At 36.9% G+C, this 24,923-nt stretch overlaps 1 pseudogene; it reads left to right on the forward strand.

Annotated features, from left to right (window-relative positions):
* Positions 1 to 691: 691 nt before the first annotated feature.
* LOC141495840 (acyl-coenzyme A amino acid N-acyltransferase 1-like) overlaps positions 692 to 24,923 on the forward strand; it is a 123,236-nt pseudogene continuing 99,004 nt past the window's right edge.

Here is a 24,923-nt window from a genome sequence, read left to right on the forward strand (position 1 = left end):
GAACGACTGACAGATTTCTTTCTGTGGGGTGGGGGTGGGGGAGGGAGGTAAGATTTGGGGAAAAATTGTAAAACTCAAATAAAATCTTTAATAAAAAACCCCAAAACTTGCCTAAGTAATGGAAATCAGATAAAGAGACTGCTCAAATCTTTCCTTTGACAATAACCTGCTTTTATGAGACTATTTTCATTTCATTTGTAAATGAATGTTTTGAACTACAGGGTTTTTCCAGCATTGAATTTATTATTTTATGACCTAATTTATTACCAAATTTAATAGCTTTTGCTTTTCTGGAATAGGTTAGAATTGATCTAAGATTTCTTGTTCCCCACACCTCTTGAATAAATACACTTCATAGAGAAACATGATTAGCAAAGACTGGAGGAGGGGCTGGTTCACAAAGGTTTGGTGTTGGGATCCCTAGAGGCTATACTCACTGTTTGTAATGTCTCCAGCTGCTCAGTAGAGGATGTTGGAGGCTTTCATCCCTGAATGTCTAGTAGGGGGTGTTGGAGGCTTTTCTCACTGGATGCAATAAATCCTTCAGGCCAGTAGGGGATGCTGGAGGCTGGAACCTACACTCCAGCTCCTCCCAGACCTTCACTCCCATGGCCCTGCCTCCACTCTCTGGTTGTTTCTCAGAGTGAAGTGGTTCCCATAGCGAAAAGCCCCCAGGGTTGAGCTCAGATGAGTCCTGCTCTGGCCCCTCTGCCACTGGCTGTTGGCGCTGCTCCCTCGCCACACCCCCATCCCCAAAGACAGACTTTGAGGTAAATGTTTTTTTTTTCCTCACTTCTCTTTCTGGGTTTTGTTTAATGGGACTTCTATTAAGAGGTTTGTTTCAGGGTGGCTAGGTGTTGAAGTGGATAGAGCACCAGCCCTGGAGTCAGGAGGACCTGAGTTCAAATGTGGCCCCAGACACTTAATAATTACCAAGCTGTGTGTCTTTGGGCAAGTTTCTTAACCCCATTTGCCTTGCAAAAACCTAAAAAAAAAAAAAGACGTTCATTTCATAGTGTTTATGAGGGAAGATCAGGAGACCTTAGCACAGGGCCTGGTTTCTCTCCACCACCTTGTTGGGAAATTAGAGAAGAATTTTCTTCATTTACCTTTTGCAACTCTTTTTCCAAAGGGTCAATTTTATTTATGAACGTGTTTTCCATTTGACCAATTGAGGTTTCGAGAGAATTATTTTCTTTTTACGTTTGTCCAATTTTAGTTTCCAAGGATTTGTTTTCTTGTTGAAAAGTGTTAATTTTCTCTCCCAAATTTTCCCATTGATCTTTAAACTCCTTCCTGATTTCCTCAAGGAAGTCTTTCTGGGTTGGAGACCAAATCACATTCACCTCAGAGGATCTAGATCTCTCTGTGTTAAGGTCTTTACCTTCTAGGAATTTTTCTCTGGACCGCCCCCCTCTCCCCGTTTTTGCTGGCCTTTCTTCATTTTCCTAAGACTTTGAGTTGGGGAAGGGGTGGTTCACAGAGCTTTGGTGTTGGGATCCCTAGAGGCTTTACTCACTGAGTGTAGTATCTCCAGATGGACAGTAGGAGGTGCTAGAGGCTTCACTCACTGAGTTTAATAACTCCAAGTGGGCTGGCCAGTAAGGGGTGCTGGCTGCTTTCTCTTGAGTGTTTGTGACCTTGATTTGTGGCCTTCTCCCTTGGCCTGGAGGTTGTGAGCAGCACTGCTGGATACTGTTAACCTTGAACAATGTGGGCTATGCCCTGGATGAGGTAATTATGCTCCCTATCCAGCTTAGGGAACTCTGCTGCCCACACCTCAACCTGGAGGGGAGGGGCTGTCACTGTGTTTGTTCTGGGTAGAGGACACTGCTGAAGTGATAGTATGGAGTCTGAGGTCCTCCCGACCAAAGGAGCCCCAGGATCGATGTCTGCAGCTCTCCCTCACTGGAACTCACCCTCCAGTCCTGCCAAGCTCCCCAGACCATCAGACCCACAACCAGCACCTCTGTGCCACAGTTGGTTCCTGGACCATGTTTCCCACAGTCAACGCCTCCACAGCTGCTCCCAGGCTAGTCTGGTTCTCATCCTGTCCCCGCTGCCTCTCAGTTCTCTGCACCAGACTCACCCATGATCCCTGAAGCCAGACCTTGGGGTAGCTGTTATTCTCCTAACTTCTTTTCCTGGGTTTTGTCAATTGAATTTCTGTTAAGAGGTTTGTTTCATATTATATATGAAGGATGATCAGGAGACCTTACCACAGGGCCTGTCTTCTTTCTGCCATCTTGGCAGGAAGTCTCTGTTTGTATATTTATGTTGTAAATGCTCACATTGGAAATTGAAGATATTATTAGCTCTCAAAATCTCAGAACCTTCAGGTTTCAGCACACCCCAGGGGCAAATAAAAAAGGAAACTCATTAATTTACTAAAATGAAGGGGACTAAAACAAAAAAATGGGTGGGCTATCCTAGACTGTAGGGAAGTTTCTGGTTCCAGAAAGTCTTGAAGCTGAGACTGGTCAACCAACTTCCATAATATTATAAAGACTATCTTCATCTAACTAGATTTATAAAGTCATAGATTTCTCTCTGGAAGGGTCAGCACCTCCTCATTATATACATAAATGAGGGAAGGGTCAATGCCTCCTCATTTTATACATAAAAAAACTTTCACAGTTTGTCCAGAATCTCATAATTAGGAAGGATTAGGAACAGGATTTGAATGTAGTTCTTTCTTCCTGACTCCAGGACCTTCAAAATAGATGACCTCTGAGACCTCTTTTGGCCCAAGATTGTAGTGCTCTCAATGTTCAAAACCTAAATACATTTCCTTTATAATTTTGGAAATGACTAATGAGCCCCTTGCAATTAGAACCAATAGATCTCATAGCTTATGGGATATCCCTTTTCTTCATAGGACTAAATTCCTAAACTCTTCATTATTTCAGTGACTCCAGGCAACCTCAATTTTTTTCCCTTGGGTAAGTTTTCCCAGAGGGTTGTTTTTTTTTTTTTTTTGCGGGGGGAAGTACATTTTTTCCCAGAGGACACAGAATTATTCATTCATTTCATTCATTCATTCATCAAACAGCCATTTACTCAAGCCTGTTCAGAACACTCTATTAGGTTCTGGGAGAAATACAAAGATAGTTAAGGTATAGTCCCTGTCCTAATAGAATTTATAGTCCAGCAGAGGATATATATTTTTCTTTAAATGGCATCTTTGGGGAGGCTAGGTGGCACAGTGGATAGAGCATTGGCCCTGGAGTCAGGAGTACCTGAGTTCAAGTCAGGCCTCAGACACTCAATAATAATAATAATAATAATAATAATAATAATAATAATTATTATTATTATTATTACTTAATAATAATTACCTAGCTGTGTGGCCTTGGGCAAGCCACTTAACCCCTTTTGTCTTGCCCAAAACCCCCTAAAAAAAAACAAACAAAATACCCTATAAAAATGGCATCTTTGATTTCACTGGAAGAGGGAACTGCATTCCTACTCTGTAACTTAGAACAGTAAAGAATTGCCTGGAACAGAGAAACTAAGTGGCTTGCCTTAAGTCTCCCAGCCAACATGAAATCAAAGTGGGACCTCAATCTATATTCTTTTGAAGTTGGCTTTGGAACCACTTGTCCTCATGTAAATGATACATTCAAAAATATGAAATGTCAGGAAAAAATTTTACCAAAGGCTACTGTGATCAATAAGAACCTAAAATAAAATGGCAGAATCCTAAACTCTCCGAGTTGGAAGGCACCTCGGAAATCATTTAATCCAACCTGTAATTGAGTGACTATATATTTTACAATATTCCTTTCAGGTTAAAAATCTTCAGTGATGGTGAGGTCCTTAAAGCAAGAAGACAGTGAGCATGAAATCAGAAGACCTGGGTTCAAATCCTGGCTTTACCACTAATTACCCTGACTTTTAAAACAAATTTCCTTTGTTATTTTTGTTTGCGTGTTAGGAAAGGAAGTTGAGTGACTTATCCAAGGTCACAGCACATCCCAGGGGAATGATAGTAAATATCAAGTGTCTGAGGTTGGATTTGAACTCTGGATCAGTGTCCTATCTTCACCAACTAGCTGCTCTCTGAGTTACTATATGTGTCCAGACAAGTGATTTTTTAACCTCACTGTGCCTCAGTTTCCTCATCTGTAAAAACCAGGAAAGCTTAAATTTAATTACTTTTTTTCTTTCCTTCCAGGTTAAGTCTATGAGTCTATTAGTACATTCTATTTCCGTATAGCTCTAATTGTTAGAATACTTTCTGTTACATTGTTCTGAAATCTTTCTTCTTATAAACTACTCCCAGAATTCCTTGTTCTTTTCCTCTATAATCCAATTCAATAAATTTAATATTTTCAGATATGTAAACTACTTGAAGATAATGTGTCCTGTCTCTCCTAACTATTCTCTTTTCCATCCTTCAGCCAGTCTTCATGAGGTATGGTCCTCCTTCTCTTCACTAACTCTAGTCAAATTCCTCCAGATGTGTTCTCCATCATTCAAGTCATTCTTAAAATGTGCTGCCTAGGGAACACAATGTCCCAGATGTTGTCTGACCAGGTTGGGGTCTAGCAGAATGCCAGCCTCCCTTGTTCTGTATTCTGCGCTTCAATTAATACAATTTAAGAAGGTTAAAGGGGGGAGGATATTGCCAGTCCTGGAATGGAAGCCGGCAACAGTATAAAATATGTTAACTGTATCAATTAATTTTCTCTTCAGACATGTTAGATGCCTTGCATCTTGGAGATTGTCCTGACATCAGCTTACAAAGACTAATCTATCATTGCATTGGCAAAGAAGAGTTTTGCAGGAACCTCCATACCAGCATTCATTCAACTTGCATTGATCATTCTAATTTTATTTTTTGCAGCTTTGCCAAAAGGCATTTTATTCAAATCACAGCCAGCTATTTTAATGACTCCAGCTGGCTGCAATTCAACAAGGCTTAAATTCTGAGAAAAGATGATAATCACATGAAGCTATCCAACACCCAACTGACCTGGAAACCAGACATGCCGGGGCTTTTTATATTTTCTGGGGTGATTCTCTTGGCTGGAGTGAAGTGGGCTGCTCTTTTCACTTCCTTTCTGGAAACTAAACTGACTTCATTCTATAAAAAGTGAAAGATCTAGGAATTGGCTCTATTCTGTCTTCCAGAAGTGTTGCTCTAAGGAATCTGAATTTATCTTCTTTATTGTCTTCTGGGATTCAGCGGATCTATTAGTTCCTCAGATCTGTGGCTCTGATTCTAGGTGCTTAGCCATATGACCCACTGACACTATCCAGTGATCTCCCTGTCCAATGATAACTATGACTTTCCTTCATTCTTTGCATCTTTCTGGTCTGAATATATTCTACTACTGAATATATTTTACCAAGAGCCTGCTCTCTAGGGCAAACTGTTTTAGTGCAATTGCTCTTCCCTCAAAACCATACCAGGGGACTCACAAGGGAGAAGACATAGTAACTGGGTAGACAGAGCCAACGAAAGGATTTACTGCACAAAAATTTTAAGGAAAGCCAAATTGTTTCTGTTTATTTTAATCCTAGTTCCCTGTTTACATATCTTACTAGTTCTTTATTCAAGTCTCAAATACTAAAAATACAGTTGTTTTTTCTATTCTCTAATTTTTGATAGTACCTCTTGTACCAGCTGATTTCATAAGCAATGACTTTTCTTAAAGGGTTACAGTGTCATTTATGTGTTAGGATTGGAGGGGGATGTTAAAATACTCCCATTTTAATATGTATCTCTCTCACTGATTCAGTCCTTTTGCCTGAAATTGTGAGTATTAGGTAGGGATGCCTAAAATGGGTTTACTAAATGCTTAGTAAAGGAAGCAGAGCTCCCACAGAGCTCTCACTAAAATGGCAAATCAAAATATATTACTGATTGTTTTGACAAAAACTCAAAGACTTTTAAAAGATTGGACAGCCCTGTCATTAGAGATAAGGCATTTTTGTGTTCAGAAATCTTGCTTTAAAATAGAAATAGCTACAGGAAAGATAGCATCTTAAGTTGTCTATAACACCTTAGTGGAGATCAGAAAGCTGACTATTGTCTTGGAAATGATTCCTGGGTCATGGGAAGCTAACTTTGCAGGGGTATCACAGAGTCCCAGGCTTAAGCAGACTTGGGGCAGCCTATAGACCTTGAGCACATTGTTTTTTTGTCTGTTTGTGTGTGTGTGTGTGTGTGTGTGTGTGTGTGTGTGTGTGTGTTTGTGTGTCTTTGTGTAAAGGATAAGAGATAGGAGAAAAAGGAATGAAAGATCTCAAATGTGACCCTCATGCTGATAGCTCAGTTACCCTGTTCTCTGAGAGTAGGTTGTAATGGGAGGGATCTGAGGTATTGGGTTCCTAAAGTAAAGAGGAGAGACTAGGAAGATCAATAAAGCAGAAGGGTTCAGAAAAACAAGGACAATGACAGCAAAGTCAAAAGTTTGCTACAACTACTTGTGCCTTAAGGGAAATCTCTAGGCAAAGAGGAGATTAAGGTCATTACTAGCTATCTGATAAGTATCCTATGAGGGATGGGACCTTTACCATAAGAAAAAGACCCTCCATGTCCTTGTAGGGTGGGGATGGAGATGTTGGAAAGGTACAATGATGGACTCTCATTTTAAAGTAGTAAGACCTGAACTAGAAGAAAGGAACTACTCTAAAAATGAGACCTCAAGAGAGATTTGTTTAATTTCAAACATCCTCCTTTACTTCTGTTCAGGGTACTTAGAAGATTTCAAATTGAGTGAGAAATATACTGACACATAAAGACAAGAGGGAGACTTAGTGTGAACAGAAGGAACCAGAGAGACACAGAGAGATAGAGACAAAGACAGAGAGATAGATGAAGAGACAGAGAGACAAATGGAGAGATATACAAAGAGAGAAAAGAGAGGGAAAATGTAATAATGTGTATATATATGTATATATGTATATAAATTGTGACTATAAAACAAATATATGAATTCAGTCTGACCCTTGTAAATGACTAATTGTATCATAAGAAAACAAGCATTCTTTTGCAATAAATATCAGAGTAGCTCAATCTTACTTATATACCTTGAAAGTATGTTAACTATGCCTTCAAGGCATATTGAGGTCAGAAGCATTCTTGTTTATCTCTTCCATTTAAAAAAATACCCTCCAAGTGCATAAATCATAAATACATTTACTTTCTGAAACTTATAAAGAGCTTTAATTTCATTTTTAGCTTCATTCTGTCAGGCTTCTTTGTATTTTATATTTAATGTGTAGATTTTGATATTCAGAATTCACTGACACAAATGGTAGAAGTATGAATTCAACCTTTTTGCTACCTCTTTGGTAGTATCATCATGTAAGTAACTTAATGACATGGACATCCAGTGATAACATAGGGAAATACAATCCAGTCACAAAATCTAGGTCTGTATTAGAGAAAATAAAATCAGTGTAAAGTCAGGTCATTGGAATTGAGTTCAATCTTTTAACAATCTAAATTAAAAACAATATAATCTAGTGTCTTTATTAAGATGTGTTTTCTCTATAATCATTAATCAATAAATCATTCAGGCTTTATACGGTCAAGCGTAAACTCAGAAATGAGCTTTTGCTGAAGCAGAATGTAGTGAATAGAAATGTGAGTTGGATGGCCTGTAAGATCCACAGCTTGTTGCTTTCTTTCGAAAAGAAAATCCATTCACCAAGGAAGGTATTGTTGTATAGACATGAATGATCTGAAAAGCTACTTCAGGCTGTACCTACTGGTCTTACATTAGCTCTTATTCCTGAGAATTCTTGACCACAATGGTAGGTGGAGTGGAAAGCACCATCAGACTGATCCTCCTGACTGTATTCCTCTGTATTAATATATCTTAAATTCAGGTTATATGCAAATTGATTATATAGAAAAATATTTGGGGAAATAGCACTTTTCATGCAGTGATTAAAAACTAATTGTACTACTGGCAAAGATAAGGTTGGATGATATACTTAACAAACTACTTTCTTCCTCTAATTAAATTTTATATTACTAAGGAACAAAGCTTTGTTAATGCATGTTGCAGTCTACTTCCAAGCAATAATCCTTTGCTTGGTTTTATTGATAAAGTATGGCTTGCTTCTGTCACCACTGTGGGCGTTGGATCATAGATCCGAATAGGGATTACTCAGAAGTAGAGCTCTAACTACTAATTTCAGTACAAAGAACAAATTAACTTAGACATTGGAGTTCATGCTTTCCCTTCCTTGGATTCATTAATTACTCAATAGTTAACATGTGTCCACTCTCTAGTACTCTTCCCAACCAGTGATTTTTGAATTCCCAGTTGTATTTCCATAGCCATTTCTCATCCTCCAGTATCTGCTTCCTTGATCCAATCTCTCTCAATTCCACCAGTCCAGATCTACCTATTCCTTTCACTCCTCAAATGAGTATTCCATATTTAACAAATTGAGTCTCACTTTGAACTTTTTCCATTCTCACTCTCTTCTTCTTTTGGCTACCATGTAATGACTTCATTTCAAGCCATCCTTTCTAGGACTAGTTTATAAATTCACTCCTAATTCAGGATTCTCAGGTCTTGGTGGAGGCATCTGAATATTCCTTGCTTCTAATTGCCACCTCTGAACTTTCCCCTTTATCTCCATCACTCAGTAACTTTTCCTCCTCAATCCAAATTTATCATCCAAAGAAGATACTGGTTATTACCAACTTTCAGGATATTATCCCCCTCTCCTCAATCAGTTCAGCGTCTGGAACTCAGTTTTTCATTTTCAACTCATGCCCTCATTGTAGACTTCAACATACATGTTGACATTCCTTCGATACTATAACTTCCAGTTCACAACCTGCTCAGTTTCTATGACATACTCTTTCATCCTTGATCTTGTCATCATCATTCACAGAAGTGCTTGAGTTCAATATTTGTGAACTTCAAATTTCTATATCTGATAATAAATATCATTATATCTTCTTCATTGTCTTATGATCTTCTTGCCTTCACTTTTTTCCCTTATTTATTTATTTATTTTAGGTTTTTGCAAGGCAAATGGGGTTAAGTGTTTTGCCCAAGACCACACAGTTAGGTAATTATTAAGTGTCCAAGGTCAGATTTGAACTCAGGTACTCCTGACTCCAGGGCCAGTGTTCTATCCACTGTGCCACCTAGCTGCCCCTTCCCTTCACTTCTAATTCCTCTACTCCTCTGTTCTTGTGGTCTTTTTTCAGTCCTTTTCCTTCTTCCAACTCCACTATTAGTTCCTTAAACTTTCAGTTTCCATAATATGTATTTTTTTTGGGGGGGGAGATTTTTCTCTCCCCTTTTAGAATGAGAACTCCTTAAAGGCAGGGATAATATTTTGGCTTTTCTTTGTGTCCCTAGCACTTAATACAGGGTTTGGCACTTTCCAACCTCGGTAAATTCTTGTTGACAGTCACTATACCAGCTTCTCCTTTGTATTGGGGATTTTAAGAGACATGTGATGCTCTCCCAAATGCTCAAATACCTCTCAAACTAAAATTTCAGCTCTGTCCTCTTTTTCATCCAAATATTGGTCTGCAGGAACATTTTAAAAAGTCATTAATGAGAAACTCGGAAGAAAGGTTTTGCATACATGGATGCAGGAGGTAGAGACTTCCACAGAATGACTGGAGACACTTGTTTTGCCTGTCTGAAATGGTCCTCTTTCTCTGGGATAGAAAACTACTAGAGGGAAGTTATCTCCAAAAGATCCTGTCTCTGTGGGCTGATCACTGGCTCAAGTTGCCAGGCCTCATGATGTTCTTCTTGAATTGTGCCTGGTTGCAAAAAGTCCTTTTATTTTCTCAGAAGAGTTTCCCTCATATCCATTATCAGTCCCTCACACATATTTTTTCCTCTTTCCACATTGCCACTGTTTCTAGAACCCTGCTTCCTTCCCATCTCCCCACAGAAGGCATCTTCCCCTACATTGGGAAGACATGGAGTATGCATTAATAGTGAGATAGATCCTTTCTTGTTGTGTTCTCCTGTCCTCTCCAATGGGTATTTTCCTCATTATCTCCTGAAGGTGTAAGAGGATGGCAAGATGTGAGAAACCAGGATGGTTGTTTCTAGGCTAGAGGAGAAATGGCATCCTGCAACTATTAGCATGTGTGGCAAATCATCTGCCCCACGATATTTGTCCCCCAAATTAAGTCAGCACTAAGGAATGAGGCAATAGGAGCAAAGTTGGACAAATTTCACCGATCATTCCAGCTCCAAAAGATTTCTCACTTCTCTAAACTGCTCCTATGTATCAGTATTATGTCACTAGATCCATTCTTTCTAATTATTGTATAAGAATTATTTATTTTTTCTAACTAGATCATAGACTCCTTGAGGGCACAGATCAATTCTTATACTTATGATATATCTCTTCACAGTGTCTAATATATAACTAACAGAAATTGGAGATAATTAATGTGCTTTCATGAAATCTGAAACTAAATAAAAGAGAAAAGCTAAATTATGATGTAAAAAGTTGTTTCCACTACACTGTGGTATAGTAGAAAGAATATTGGACTTGTATTCAAATTCTGTTTCTGATGCTTGCTAGCCAAGTGACCAATGACAAGTCATGATCTCAGTTACTCTCAATTTCCTCATCTGTAAAATTGGATAACACTTTTCATTTCTTCCTGACATAATTAATATGAGGTTCAAATAACATAACATATAGGAAGGATTTTATGAACTTTAAAGCTCTATAAAAAAAGTCAGTTTGTATTACTTGTGAGTCTGCTAGCCGGTCATTCCATGCCTCTGGAGCTCATCAGTTTTCTCCTCAGTAAAATTGGGGTGTGTGTAAACTGGATCACTTCTAAAGTACCTTTCATTTTTTAAATATATATATGGAGAGAGAGAGAGAGAGAGAGAGAGAGAGAGAGAGAGAGAGAGAGAGAGAAAGAGAGATTTAGAATATAAAAATTTGGGACTAAAGCATCATCCAGTATCTTCAATGAATAGAAAATAAGAAAATTAGGTTTTTAACTTTAGCACAGGCAGTTAAGTTAAAAGAACTCAGTGAGAGTTAGAACTAAGTGAGGAAGAACTTCCTTATTGTGAAACTTGTGATCCATTTCAAATGTCTGAGATCTCTAAGCACACTGGCTGCAACACTGATCTGGATTGCTGATGCAGCCAGTTCGGACATCCCCATCTTGTAAAAACTCTTATCTTCAGTTTTAGAAGTCATATAATGACATTCCATTTTGCATCAAGTACATGGAGAAATGTATGAAGAAAACCTAAACATTTTTGGTTAGATAGAGCAAATTAATGTCTCTAACATCTAGGACTTTGTAAAATTAAGTAAACCGAATAAGAAATATAATACTCTGATTAAAAAGAGGAAAAGTTGCCTGGTACATATTAGAAACATAACAATAGAAACACAAATGAGAACCAGAGCCAAAGAGAATCTTTGTTGCTCAGAAAAGACCCAATTGAATACAGGAGTTACAAATAATATGGTCTATAATTGAATGAGAGAATGAGCCTATAAGGATTATCAGTATTACTATATGGTTCCTGGGGAAACAATTGTTTTTATGATATGAAATATTACAATCGATAAGGGTGGGGGGATGGTTGGGCTGACACATTAAGGTAAATGAAAAGGCAAGTTTTACTAATTCTGGTTCTTCAAAATGTTTCAGGCCAAGCAAAACAGAAAGAACAATAGTGTTTCAGCCAAGCAAAATAGAAAATCCACATCACATTGTCATATTCAGTTTAGCAAAGATTGCTGAGTATTGCCTAAGGTTGTATTTACAAAGTATGTTTACATTGGCAAAGTTTTTTCTCCATAATTATGTTACTCCACATAGTGTAATTACTTATTTCACAGAGGAATAAACTATAGAAGTAAAGAAATTTATATAAAATGATGATCCTTGGAGGCATATCCAGAGTTAAGAAACTCAGTGACCCACATTGTATTGTGTGTCTAAACCCATTGCTTTCCATCTTGCACCTCTTGGGAAAGACTTGCCCTTTTTTTTTGTATTCCGTGAGCAATTTGTAAATTTACTTCAGCTTTGTGATACTTTGATCACAGAGCCAGAGAGAGTCATATGATATAGCCCTCAATGCAGGAAATCAAGTCACCAAGTCACTAGATGATTTGTTAATATGATGAAGGTGAGAAAGGATCTTTATTTTGGACTGTAGAGACAGGACGCCTTTCCATTGAAACAGTCTCAAATTCTTTCTCTTATGCTTCCTTTTTAAAAAAGTCTACGGGTAAGTTATTTCATCTCTGTGAGCTTCAGTTTCTTAAACTGAAAAATGGGGATAATACCCATAGGGTTCATCTAAAAGAGGTTTGAGAACTGATTTAGATAACGTATATTTTAAAAAAAGCAATATGTAAATTTCAGTTGTTGTTGGATAGTGAATTTTGAGAATTTGAAAGAGAATGGCAGATGGGGAAAACTAGAGGCAGCCAACCAAATTAATAAAACACTTGAGCCACTGTTTCCTCAATTGTAAAATAAGGAGGTTGGACTATAGGGTCATGGAAGTTCCTTCTGGTTTTATATTTGTGTTCTAATGATCATTTAAATTTTTTTTTCCATTCCATAACATACTAATGACTCTGTAACTATCTTGCAATACAGCATGGTGGATGGATATTTCATTACATTTCATGTCAAAATATGTACTGGCCAGAGAATAGATAAGTTATTCTTGAAAGATATCGTCTTTGTTTCAATAAAGAACTGTCAAAAAAAAGAATGTTGGAAGGAGTTCTTGACAAATATGGTTTATGAGATGTTTTGTTTGGTTTATGATAATGGAAACACTTGTAGGAGATTAAAGTCATGTACATATTTTGCTTTGGTCAAGTTTGGGTAAAGTAGCTCCAGAATGTAGATATGCAATTTAGATAACTTTTAGACTTCTGGTATTAGAAAATCACCATCAGCAGCTTAGAGACTTACAAACTTCCCAACATATGTTTTGACATAGTAGTTTTGAACAAGATTAGATATACATATCACTATTTTTTTTTTTAGATTTTTGCAAGGCAAATGGGATTAAGTGACTTGCCCAAGGCCACACAGCTAGGTAATTATTAAGTGTCTGAGATGGGATTTGAACCCAGGTACTCCTGACTCCAAGGCCAGTGCTTTATCCACTGTGCCACCTAGCTGCCCCTACATATCACTCTTGATCTGCAGACTCTTCTTGTCTATCTGAGGCTTAAATAGTAAGTGGTAATAGGTATTAGATCAGAGACTAGAGAGGCTCATTGGGAAAGGGCAGGGTCAGTAATTTTGACTGGTTTAATTGGTAGTAGAAATAAGACAGACCTGACTTATCAGGTACCCCTGTGACATGACAGGTTTAGTTATGTGAGATTAGTCAATATCTTCACGCCTAAGCCAAGGACAAATAAATGCTCAGAATGGGACTGTTAGTATGGTTGATTCGGTGTTGAGTCAATTCACTGTGGTCCTATTGATGGTTCCAGAGACTAACATGGACTGAACTTTTAGGCAAGGAGGTGAAGAGATGTTGGGGGGCAGGGAACCATGCAAATCCTAATTGTTCCTAAGCTGATGAATGTGGAAATAAAAGTTGACAAGGAATACCTTTGGGAGTTGTTCATGTCCTGTCCATCTTCTTTTATTTCAAGGACAATGTGGTGAGGAAGAATAATGAGCTGTCAGTGAATAGTTCTCAGGTCTTGCTCAAGCAGGTGGCATTGAAGCGAGACAGTTTTGGGGTGTTTTCATGTCCATCAGCACTGGCAGTGCCTTTGACCACAACTATATTGTACTGGATATAAAGTGCCCAGGGACTGTAGCTGCTGGCTGTGTGCTCTTTACTCCATATCAGCTAATATACCAAGTCTGTTGAATACATTTGAGAAAACTCTCGATCAGTGCCTCTTTTGGCATGTCTAAGTTATGTTTGGAAAAATTAAATTGGACCAAAAGATTTATCAGCTGTTCAGGTTTTCCATAAGAATAAATGGCCCTATCACCAATTGTAGAGGGCTTAGACTGAACATGTACAGTTCTTTGGAGCTTCTCCAGTTGAAAAACTAGAAAGGTTGGGTGAAAATCATAAGAGAGAGATATACCAGCTTTTGTAGTAGGATATTTTTTGAATTTACTCAATAATTGATATATTGACTTATACTTTTTTGAAGAAAAGGAGTAATTATTACATTAAGGCTTTATTTTCTGATTTAAAATACTTCTCTAAAGGAAGGAGAAGGTTCAATGTATTTTTGACCTTTTGGAGAAAGTCCAGTATGATGCAGCTTGACCTAGTGAATACAATGCTAGAATTGGCATTAGAAAGCCTCCATTTCTCTCACATACTAGCTATGTGAACTTGGGTAATTAATACATTTATTGGACTTCAGTTTCCTCATCTATACATTTAGATCAAAAAGTTGTATATGGGTGATATCATGATATAGTACATGGGTTCTTAACAAAGTTTTTATAAAATTTTTTAAAATATATTTTATGTCATTAAAATTGGTTTTATTTATACTCTTATGTGATTTAATTTAAGGATTTAAAAACATTTTTTTCTGAGAAAGGTCCATGACGCAAAAAGAAGTTAAGAAACCCTGATTTAGAAGGAAGAGTACTCAGACGGATTTAGAGGACTTTGATCTGCCTGGCTCTGCCTCTTACTCTCTGTGTGATTTGAGAAAAATCATTTAACCTCCCTAACCTCGTTTCCTTATTTGCAAAATATGGAGCTTCTATTCCTTGGCTGGTGAGTGCCCAAGTCACTGTTTGTGCATAGTCTAAACTCTGCACAGTTGACAGAGCAATAAAGGGCTAGAATAAGGAATTACTGGTTAGCCATGTGACACTCCAGTTTAAGACAGAATTGTGGCCTGGACTGGATAGATTCTTGCTTCCATTCCAACCATCAACAAATCTATAAATCTTTGAATTTTGCTAAGTGGAAATTCCCAGATTTCTAGTCCATTTTCTCTGCATGTTTTCTAAAGAGCACTGTGAATAAACAATTTTTTTCTAACATGTTTTGCAGAATTGTATTAAATGTCATATTAATAACCAATGAGTTTCTCTGACATTTTCTAAGACCCATTACTGCTGAAGGGAGTAACAAGGGTAGGAGAGACAAGTTAAGGGGATGGAAATTAATCCTGGAATATTCCCTATAGGAAAGTCAAGGTTAAAAGTTTCTTCCTGGGAAGAAGGCAAGACTATCCTGTAAGAACTAAAAAAGAAGCAAGCACTCAGTTTCTCCAGGAGCAGCCCGGCTGCTAAACTCTATGCTGTGGAAACTTCATTTCTGGATACAGGTTGCTTTGGGATCTAAACATTATCAGTCTTAGTCAATTTGCAAAAAAGTGGACAGACAGGTCATCTGAGGAGTAGAGCCTTAAAAGGAGATTTAGCTCTGGGCTTGACTGTAGGTGAGGGATATTGAGCACGCCCTACATTTCAGACCAGGCTACATTTCTGTAGATTTTATTCCTTCTCTTGGAAATCACTTAACCTCTCAATGCTCTAGGAAATTCTCTAAGACCATGAGTTGCAGAGAAATTGCTGACCTACACTGGTCAGGGGAGTTTCCATACCAAGGAATTCCCTGGGCCAATAAATCATGAGTCCAGACCCTATCCCTAAAAAATAGTAAACTTCTTAAACAAATAAATACATTTGTAGCTTGGTACTGAGAAACAAAGTCATCCGCAGTCCTGTGTGTTACTAGAGATCTCTCTCCAATCTTAAATAACACTTTGTTCCTACCTTTATAATCCATTTAATATGGAATATTAAAGTTTATAATTGTGTCTTGTCTAAATTATCTTCACCAGAACAGTTTTCTATAGATGCTTAATACATGTTTACTGAATGAATAAAAACAGGAGTGGATGAATGTCCAAAGAGAAGAGTGATCCATTAGGTCTACAATGGGACAGGTAAACTTTGAAACTATAGTGGAACTTTCCTTTGATATCATGGCACAGCAAGAGAGAGAGAGAGTGAGAACCTAAGAAGGTTCCTGGGGTATCCTTTTGGACTTTGTCTCATTCTAAGTTTGTTGTCACAATCTGGTATCTTTTTAAAAATCTCTTTCGTAAATTTTTTGTTGAGTACAGACAGAGATAGAGATTCAGGTTAGAAAAGATTGCTCAATTTTTAACTGAGACTCTAAAAAAGGAAAGGGAAAGGAAAGGAGAGGACGGTTAAAGGAGGTAGAAGGGAAATGAAAAAGGGACTTGATGATAAAGGAGAAACAAAGAACCAGGCAGGTGGGACAGAATTTGGCAGACAGCCCTGGAAGCTTTTACAATCACTAATAAATTCTTGTTTCTTTGCTTCTATCCACTCAAAATTGAGGAGCAGGGAAGATGACAGTGACAAAAGAACCCTCCAAATCTATAACCTCAATTCAATCAATAAGCTCTTATTAAATGACTGCAGTATTCAAGGTTCCCATTCAAATTACTGAGTGGAATGGGGAAAAGTCATGAAAATGTTTCCTATCCTGAGGGAAGAGAGAACTGGCAGCCTTTTCCTCAACTATTCTTTTCCCTCATCTGTATCATCTCCAGCTCTTTTCAGTGGAAAGTAATGGAGTTCTCTCCATTCAGTTTAATCACTCCCTTTTGTCTTGCTTTCAACCTTCTCTTTCACATTTTACCTTATTTTACAATATGGTTTCTTACTCTCTTTTAGTTCCTGAATCCTAAGAGAATCTTGCAAAGTCTCTGTCCATTCTCAGAATGATGCTTTTAAATGCAAAAATCAAAATAAACAAGAGTACCAAGGAAACCAGAGATTAATGAAAATACATATATATCATAATTATTTGTGTCCATGTCTCATCTCCTCTCCCCCATTAAATTATAAGTATTAGATTTTAAGACTCCTTATGTCTAATTTCATGTTTGTATTTCCAGCACCAGGTTCAGTACTCTGCGCATCAGTGAAACTCTTTTAGAAATTGCACCCCACCCTATTTCAATCTTGACATATCTATTTATCACACTACAGCCAGTGCTAGTTACTTATGAAAGTTTATGCAGCTTCCAAAAAAGGCTTAATTTCCCACCAGGGAGTAGTTTAGACTTTGGAAGAAATTGGTTGCTTTTGTTTTGTGATAAGCAAAGTGAGTCACATCCCCCTTTTAACTAAAGGAAGTTATTTAGGATGTTTTTAATATCCCAGGATGAAAATGGAGCCTCTAATGGTTTGCAGCTTGTATTGATCATTAAAATTGTGCAGAAGTTCATAAAGAATTTTGAAAAATACACAGTAGAATGATGCTGGCTATAGGGTCTGAATCCTAACTCTGCCACTTAGTATCTGTGTGACCTTGGGGAAATCACTTCTCCTTTCTGGGTCTTGGTTTTTACATCTGTAGCATGAAGGACTTCAACTAATTTCTAAAAGTCTCTTCTAGTTGTAAGGTAGAGGTGTAAGGAAAGGCTCTGAATATGATATCTGAGCTATGCTTCGAAGGAAGATAGAGATCTTAAGAAGTGCATTTTGGAGGGTATGCATGAGAGAAAGGCATGGGGGTATGATAGGGAATTTTTCATCCTGAGAATAAAGGGTCATGTTTCACTGGAACAAATAATGCGTAATAGTGAATTATGAAAATCTCTGAAAAGATATTTGGGAGTCTGATTATAAAGGGCTTTTTAAAATGTCAAACAAAGGATTTTGAATTTTATCTCAGAAGCAATTGGGAATAAGGATGTAGAGCTTTATGGAGGCCAGGATCATAATGATAATAGTAAGCATATAGGCTAAGGCTATGTATGTAAGTGAGAAGATAAAATCTCTGGATGCAGAATATACCAGAAATGAAGAAGTCAGTCATCAAGGAAAATTTTAAAAGATCAACATAGTCATGCCTGTGATCTCATTGATTACTGAAAATTTGATCAGTCTTTGCAAAAAGTTCCTTCTTAAAGGAGTCCTAGTGTCATGACTTTTACTGTTGGACTGCATTCTTGGAAGCATTGGCTGCCTCCCAGCACATTTCACCCCAGAGAGTTTAAGACTCTCAGAAGTCATGTGGAAATTTGGTCTTCTTGTGTTCACCTTGTTTATCTCTTAATCCTCTTAACCTCTAATCATGCCACTGATTCTTGGTTTTGTTCCCAAATCTCTGGTAATACCTAATTGACACTGGTCTATGGTTCTTAGTCTTCTGCTCTATACTCTGCCTAATTGTATATCATCTCAAGAGTGAACCCTTAAGAAATCCCACAAAAAACAAAAAACACTTCTCAAATTTTGAAACATTGAGACTAGCATTGCTATCCGATATAATTATTGGTAAAATTAATAATAGATGCTTGGAGAACAAATAATAAGTGTTTAATGAATTTTTGTTGATTGATGGGCAAGAGACAATTTTGAAAGGTCTTTGGAAAAATTTATACTTTTGATTTTGTAAATTGTCATGAATTATTATAGGTCACTCTGCCACTTAGCAACTTGTAAGTTAGCAACTACCCTTTGGAAACCAGTGATTTTCTTTAAATACAATCATTTATCTGAATTCTTTAGTTTTATGTTGGCAGACCCCTAGGAAAGAAGGAAGGAAGAAATGAAAGAAGGAAGGAAAGGAGAGAGGGAGGGAGATAGGGAGAAATGGAGGGAGGGAAGAAAGAAAAGAATGGAGGGAGATAAAAAGGAGGGAAGGAAAGAAGGAAAGAGATGAGGAGTGAGACAAGGAAAATGGCAGGAGAGAAGAAAGAAGAAAGAGAATGTAGGGAGAAGGAAAGAAGGAAGGAAGGAATGAAAGAAGTAAGAGAGACAGGTAGAAGTGAATGGAGAGGAGAAGAAAGGGAAGAATGAAGGAAAAATGAAAGAAGGAAGGAAGGAAATAAGCATTTGAAGCATATACCCTATGTTAAATACTGATCTAAGTGCTTTAAAATTTTTCATTGATCCTTACAACAGCTCTATGAATGAAGTGCTATATAATATTCCAATTTCATAGTTAAGGTTGACAGAGATTGAGTGATTTGCCCAAGGTCACACAACTAGTAAGTGTTGGAACCTGAATCTGAACTCAGGTCCTCCTGAATTCAAAACTAACCCTCTATTATACCATATTTCCCCATTTATAAGATGCACCCTTTCTTGAAAAAATTGGGGTCTAAAAACTGAAACCATCTTATACAGTTCTTGTAGATTTCTTTATTTGTATTTCCCGCTTTTTCATGCCTGTTGTCTTTGGGCTCATTGTTTCACATTTGCGTCCAGTACATTAGGTTAAGTTTTGACATGTTCTGCCCAGAAATGATTCTGAAAATATTTTCACACAGTGCTGAATTCAAGTTCACAATCATCCAGTTTGCAAAAGTGAATGTAAATTGTGCTGCTGAATGTCAGTCTGGTCCTCTTCTTACTGAGAAAACAATCAGAGACTGGTTACAGAAGAAGAAACGCTCCTGAAAATGCCCCAGCAGAAGAAAGCCATGAGAGGCAGATCAGTCAAATGGTCTGAGTTAGACAGGGAATTGAAGAGATAGATTGAAGAGCAAAGGGGAAATGGAATTCCTGGATCCACAAAGATACTTCATCAGGAGGCCAGAAGAATTGCTGATGAAAAAGAAGTGACTGATTTCCAGGGAGGACACAAGTGATACTTCAAGTTCATGAAATGGAATGGACTAAATATTCCTCCATGCACCAGACTTGCCCAGGGAGTGCTTGTGGTCAAGCACAGACCAAAGCACAGGCAGGAAAATCGTCAGAGCCTCTCCAGAGAGAGTAAGTCATCAAACACAGATGAGGATGAACTAATGGATTGCTGTGTGAATTTTATGATGAATAAAACTTGAGTTCAATAACTTTATGGAATACATTTTTTCAAATTTCGGGCCCCCAAATTAAGGTGCATTTTATACAGAGGAGCATCTTATATTTGGGGAAATATTGTACTATCAATGTGCTTCAATCATATGTTGAAGTTATATAGAGCATTGGATTTGAAACGCCCCCCCCCCCCGAAAAAAAAAACTGAGTTTAAATCATGGCTCTTGTTATAAACAAGAATCAAACAGGAGAAAGCATAGGTAGGCTGCATTCTGAACTAATAGAGGAAGTACCATGTAAAGGCAAATATAGGCACTTTGCTTTATTGCACTTTGCAGAGATTGTATTTTTTCCTTACAAATCAAAAATTTGGGCAACCCCATTTTTTCAACAGCATATGCTCATATTGTGTCTCTGTGTCACATTTTGGTAATTCTTTGGTAATTTCAAACTTAATATATTTGTCATGATCAATGATCTTTGATGTTATTAATTTTTTTTTTGCAAGGGAATGGAGTTAAGTAGCTTTCCCAAGGTCACACAGCTAGGTAATTATTAAGTATCTGAGTCACATTTGAACTAAGGTCCCCTGACTCCAGGGCTGGTTCTCTATCCACTGCACCACCTAGCTGCCCCTGCTGTTATTATTGTAATTGTTTTTCGGTGCTATTAACCATGATTATTTAAGATGATGATTTAAATAAATATTCTGCCTATTCTGACTGCTCTCCTGGCCCTTCCCACATCTCTCTCCCTCTATTCAGGCCTTCCTATTCCCTGAGTCATAATATTGAACTTAAACCAGTTAATAAACCTTCAGTGGCCTCAAAGTGTTCAAGTGAAATGGAGAGTCAAATGATTGGGCAAACTTCATTATTGTCTTTTGCTAAGAAACTGCCACAACCACCTTAAACTTTAGTGACCACCATCCCAATCAGTCATCAGCCAAGTCAAGACTCTCTACCAGTAAAAAGACTGATTTTCTAAAGGTTCAGGTAATGCTTAGCTTGTGTTTTTTTTTAATCAATAAAGCATTTTCATTGAGGTATATGCATTATGTTTTTAAGACATAATTCTATTATATGTAAAGCACATGACAATATAGCATAATAACTGTATCCCCTGGAAAAGCAAAAAAATTAATGTGGCTAGATTTATTGCAATATTTTTTTTATTACATTGGAGCTGAAGCTACAGTATCTTCCAGACAGGCCTGTATAGATATGCCACCTTAATAATATTGCTAGTTTTAGTTTCCTTATCTGTAAAATGGCATTATCATAATCCTATGATTAATCTCATAGGATGGTTAATATTCAATGAGATAATTTAGATAAAGTTCTTTGCAAGCTAGAGTGAAAAATAAGCATCAGCTATTATTCTTTTTGAGCTCACAGACCCATTAACTATTGTAATATTCCTGCAGATGATAGAAGTTAAAGAAGATAGAATTAACTTATCCTTTCCTGTATATTCAAACAGATTTGTGATCTCAATGATACTGATAGTTCCTCCGATGACAAAGATCATAAACCACACAGATCCCATTCATCCTTGTCCATTTCCTTCAATAATTTTGCCTTGGGTGTCTACCTGACCTGCCAGATATCTTCCTTATCTTTTCCCGATGTCACAGTATTCCCAGTGAAGCATACAGCCTATTCATTGGTTATTCTAAAACCTCACCATGTGACAAACCAATTTTCTTTTCAATCATACATTTCTCTGAAGACAACCTTTTTGTAAGCCTTGCAATCTGATCACACCTCTCATATATCTCTCGTTTACTCTGAGAAGTACAAATTTTATTCTTTTGATATAATGCTGTTTCTTGATTTTTACCCATATACCACCAGTAAAATATTGATAATAAAAGTATGAGTCATTTTTTTCTTATATGTGGCAAGAAAAAGATCCTAACACAATCTGTGCTATTGTTCATCTTCTTCTACCCATTAAACTGAAGGCCTATGTAGGTGAGGACCAGATTCCTTTTCAACTTTGTATCCTCCCCTTTAACTAGGTAGAATTCAGCATAAAACATATATTTGGTAAATGCCTGTTAAATAAATTAATGAATGATTCCTTGAATACTATCCACCACAGGATATAAGAAATGTATCCTTTTGTAAGAAAAGGTATTTTTCTCCAAGAAAGATATATATGAAAGTTTTCTGAATTGTAAAGGAATCCTTAGTTTTAGAATAGATGCCCTATGGTATCCATTCTTACATCCATAAAACACTACGGCTGTGAAACTGCATTTAAAATATTTATGTTTCATTTGGAATGATCCTAATTATGTGGCAATGAATTCATTGTTAAGTCAGTTAGCTGTTTACCACAGCATTTCTTGCTCAGTATAGCCCCTTTCCTTCCTTGCCCTGATTTAAATGGCAGAAAACTTGTTTGCTATTCAATTTTTTTATTGAAAGCAATAATGGAGCAACTTTGTAATACCAAATGAAAAGAATAACATAAGTGGATTCATTATGATAGACTATCTCAGGTACTATTAGACGGATAATTAATCTAATCTCAGCACATTCAGATAGCTTTTTCTTCTTCCTCTCCTTTCCAATAAAGATAAGTGTTTAAGAAGGGGAGACTAATTTGTCTTCTTGAATATGAAGTCTTTCTGGAAGTAATGTTCTCGGGAGAATATCTATCTATCTATCTACATATATATATATATATATATATACATATATGTATATGTTCATTACTTTTATTATTGGAAGATATGCATGACAGAGACAAGCATATGGTTCAGGGGTTGTATAAAAGGCAATGATCCTATTTCTTTCATTTAGTATTCTCATCTTGCCTCTAAAATCTGTAGCTTGATAATTAGAGAATCTTAAGATGGAGAGGACCTCAGACTCTTCAGTCTCCGTGATTCCTTTGGCTTCAGAAGGAGAATAGGTCTTGAAATGGCATTAGAATGTAGACTTATGAGCAGGGAATTAATGGGAGCTGAAAGGTCTTTTAAATTTCAAGATAGATAGTTGTCTAGGATCAAAGACCTAAATAATATATTTCATCTGAATCTAAGGGATTCTGGTGCCATTTGTTGGTGACTTGGTTAAGGGTGATGATTCTAATCCTTGGGTTTTGTCTTTAGTGAATAATAGCTCACTCCTCTAATAAAAGTTTTTTTTTTCTTTTCTTTTTCTTTCTCTGGTGGTTGTTAAATTTAAATATATGGGTGAAGGTCACCTAACCCCATTGCCTTTGGTGACTTGCCCAATGTTACACAGCTAGCTAATTATTAATTTTCTGAGGCCGGATTTGAACTCAGGTCATTAGTTATGGTTTTGAAGGGGTGCAAAATCAGAGTACCTCAACCCTAGGACTATTTTTCTGAGGAAAGCCCTCTGAGGAGGGCTCCAGGGATTACAACAAGAATAAAGAGATTTTTAATAAATCCATTCCATTTTCTTCTTTGTTAATCAATATTATAGTAACTAAAGTAACTATTCCTTATTAATTTAAGTTTGGAGGTTATGATCCTACATAAGTAATCTCTTAAATTGGTTCAATAAATTCAAGAACACTCACGTTTCAGGTGAACTTAAATATGGTGTAATCATGGTTCACTCAGTTTGGGTCTGGCAAAACTTTCCTTTTGCATTTAACTCAGGCTGCTAAAAAATATAAATGGAGGAATTTTTGTCACTTGAAATCTTGAACCTCAGAAGTCTCTATATGTTATAGCTTAGTGAAATAATGAATTTTTTGCCAAATCAACTTTGGACATGCTTACAATATGCCAGTGGCTGAAGAAGAAGGGTCCAGTAAATTGTTTGGTGGTAACCAGATCAAGTAAACAACTTGATTGAATGAAAATGTTTACTTTTCCTCTGTTATGTTGACAAGATATGGATTAGAGGGAACAACAAAGATCAGAGATGAAGGGAAAGGCAATGGTGGCATGACAGCCTTGAGGATTTCAAATGCAAATTTAAGATAGGAAGTTTGAGTCTAAAAATACGATAATTTTGTCAGTTGATGCACTCCTCCTGCTGGTTTGGCTCCTTCACTGAAAAGCCAGATTCTCTTTATCAAAATACTTTGTTAATACCATCTGTCCTCATGTGAATTTGATAATATAAGCATTACTTTCTTGGTTTTGCTCTACTTGGGATTTTCCCCATTGCATGGGTTACTGTTGTCACCTAAGGAGCATCACAGACCAGGAGGCTGGGAATCAGAAGACATGAGTGGTTTTAACTCTGCTCCAGGACTGAAGCACAACTCAGGATAAATTCTGCCATCTTCTGTTTCCACCCTTTGAAAAGTGGAGTAAGTTGAGAATTATGGCCAAATAATATCGATCATATGCTCTGAAATGTTTTAAAAAGTGTCAAGATTTAAAAAATGCCACTTTAAATGTTTCATTAGAACAAAGAGCTGAACTTTGATTTCCTGAAAGTTCTTACATGGCAGATTGTGTTTCATGTACTCTTAGTGTCACTGGTCTAGAAAATAAAGTCATCAAAGCACTTTATACTAATAATTCTTTATAAAATTATTATTTTTAATGAAAAGAAATCTATGTTCTTTCCCACCCACTCCTATCCCATTAAAATTGCTGCCCTTGAGTTATTTCCAAAGACATGATAATATTCTAGCATTTATATAATGCTTCAGAATTTACATTGTACTCTGCAAATATTATTTTATTTGCATCTCAGAACAACTATGGGAAGTTGGTGCTCTTATCCTCATTTTATAGGTGAGAAAACGGGGAGACAGAGGTTGAGTGACTTTTCCAGGATCACACAAGTAGAAGTGTCTGAGGTAGGATTTGAACTCCTCCTAACTTCAGGTCCAATTCTTTATCTATTGAGCTACCTAGCTTTCTCCTAAAACAAAATATCTTCATATATGGAATTCCCGCATTCCAAAAAGCACATAACAAAAATAATCAATATCCTTCTTTCCTTGATACTTTAAAAAACAAATGCATCCCACACAAATAGCCTGAACATATTTCCTTTTGCTTTTCTGAATCAAATAGGTTCTGCTTTTCAGTATGCCCATTAATGAAAAGAAACCTTGAAACTGCAAGGCAGGCATGATCTTTTTACAATAAAAAAAATTCCTTGCTCAATTATTGAATATAAATAAGGATGTACATGAAGAA

The sequence above is a fragment of the Macrotis lagotis genome, chromosome 8 (genome assembly GCF_037893015.1).
Source record: "Macrotis lagotis isolate mMagLag1 chromosome 8, bilby.v1.9.chrom.fasta, whole genome shotgun sequence".
Lineage (NCBI taxonomy): Eukaryota > Metazoa > Chordata > Mammalia > Peramelemorphia > Peramelidae > Macrotis > Macrotis lagotis.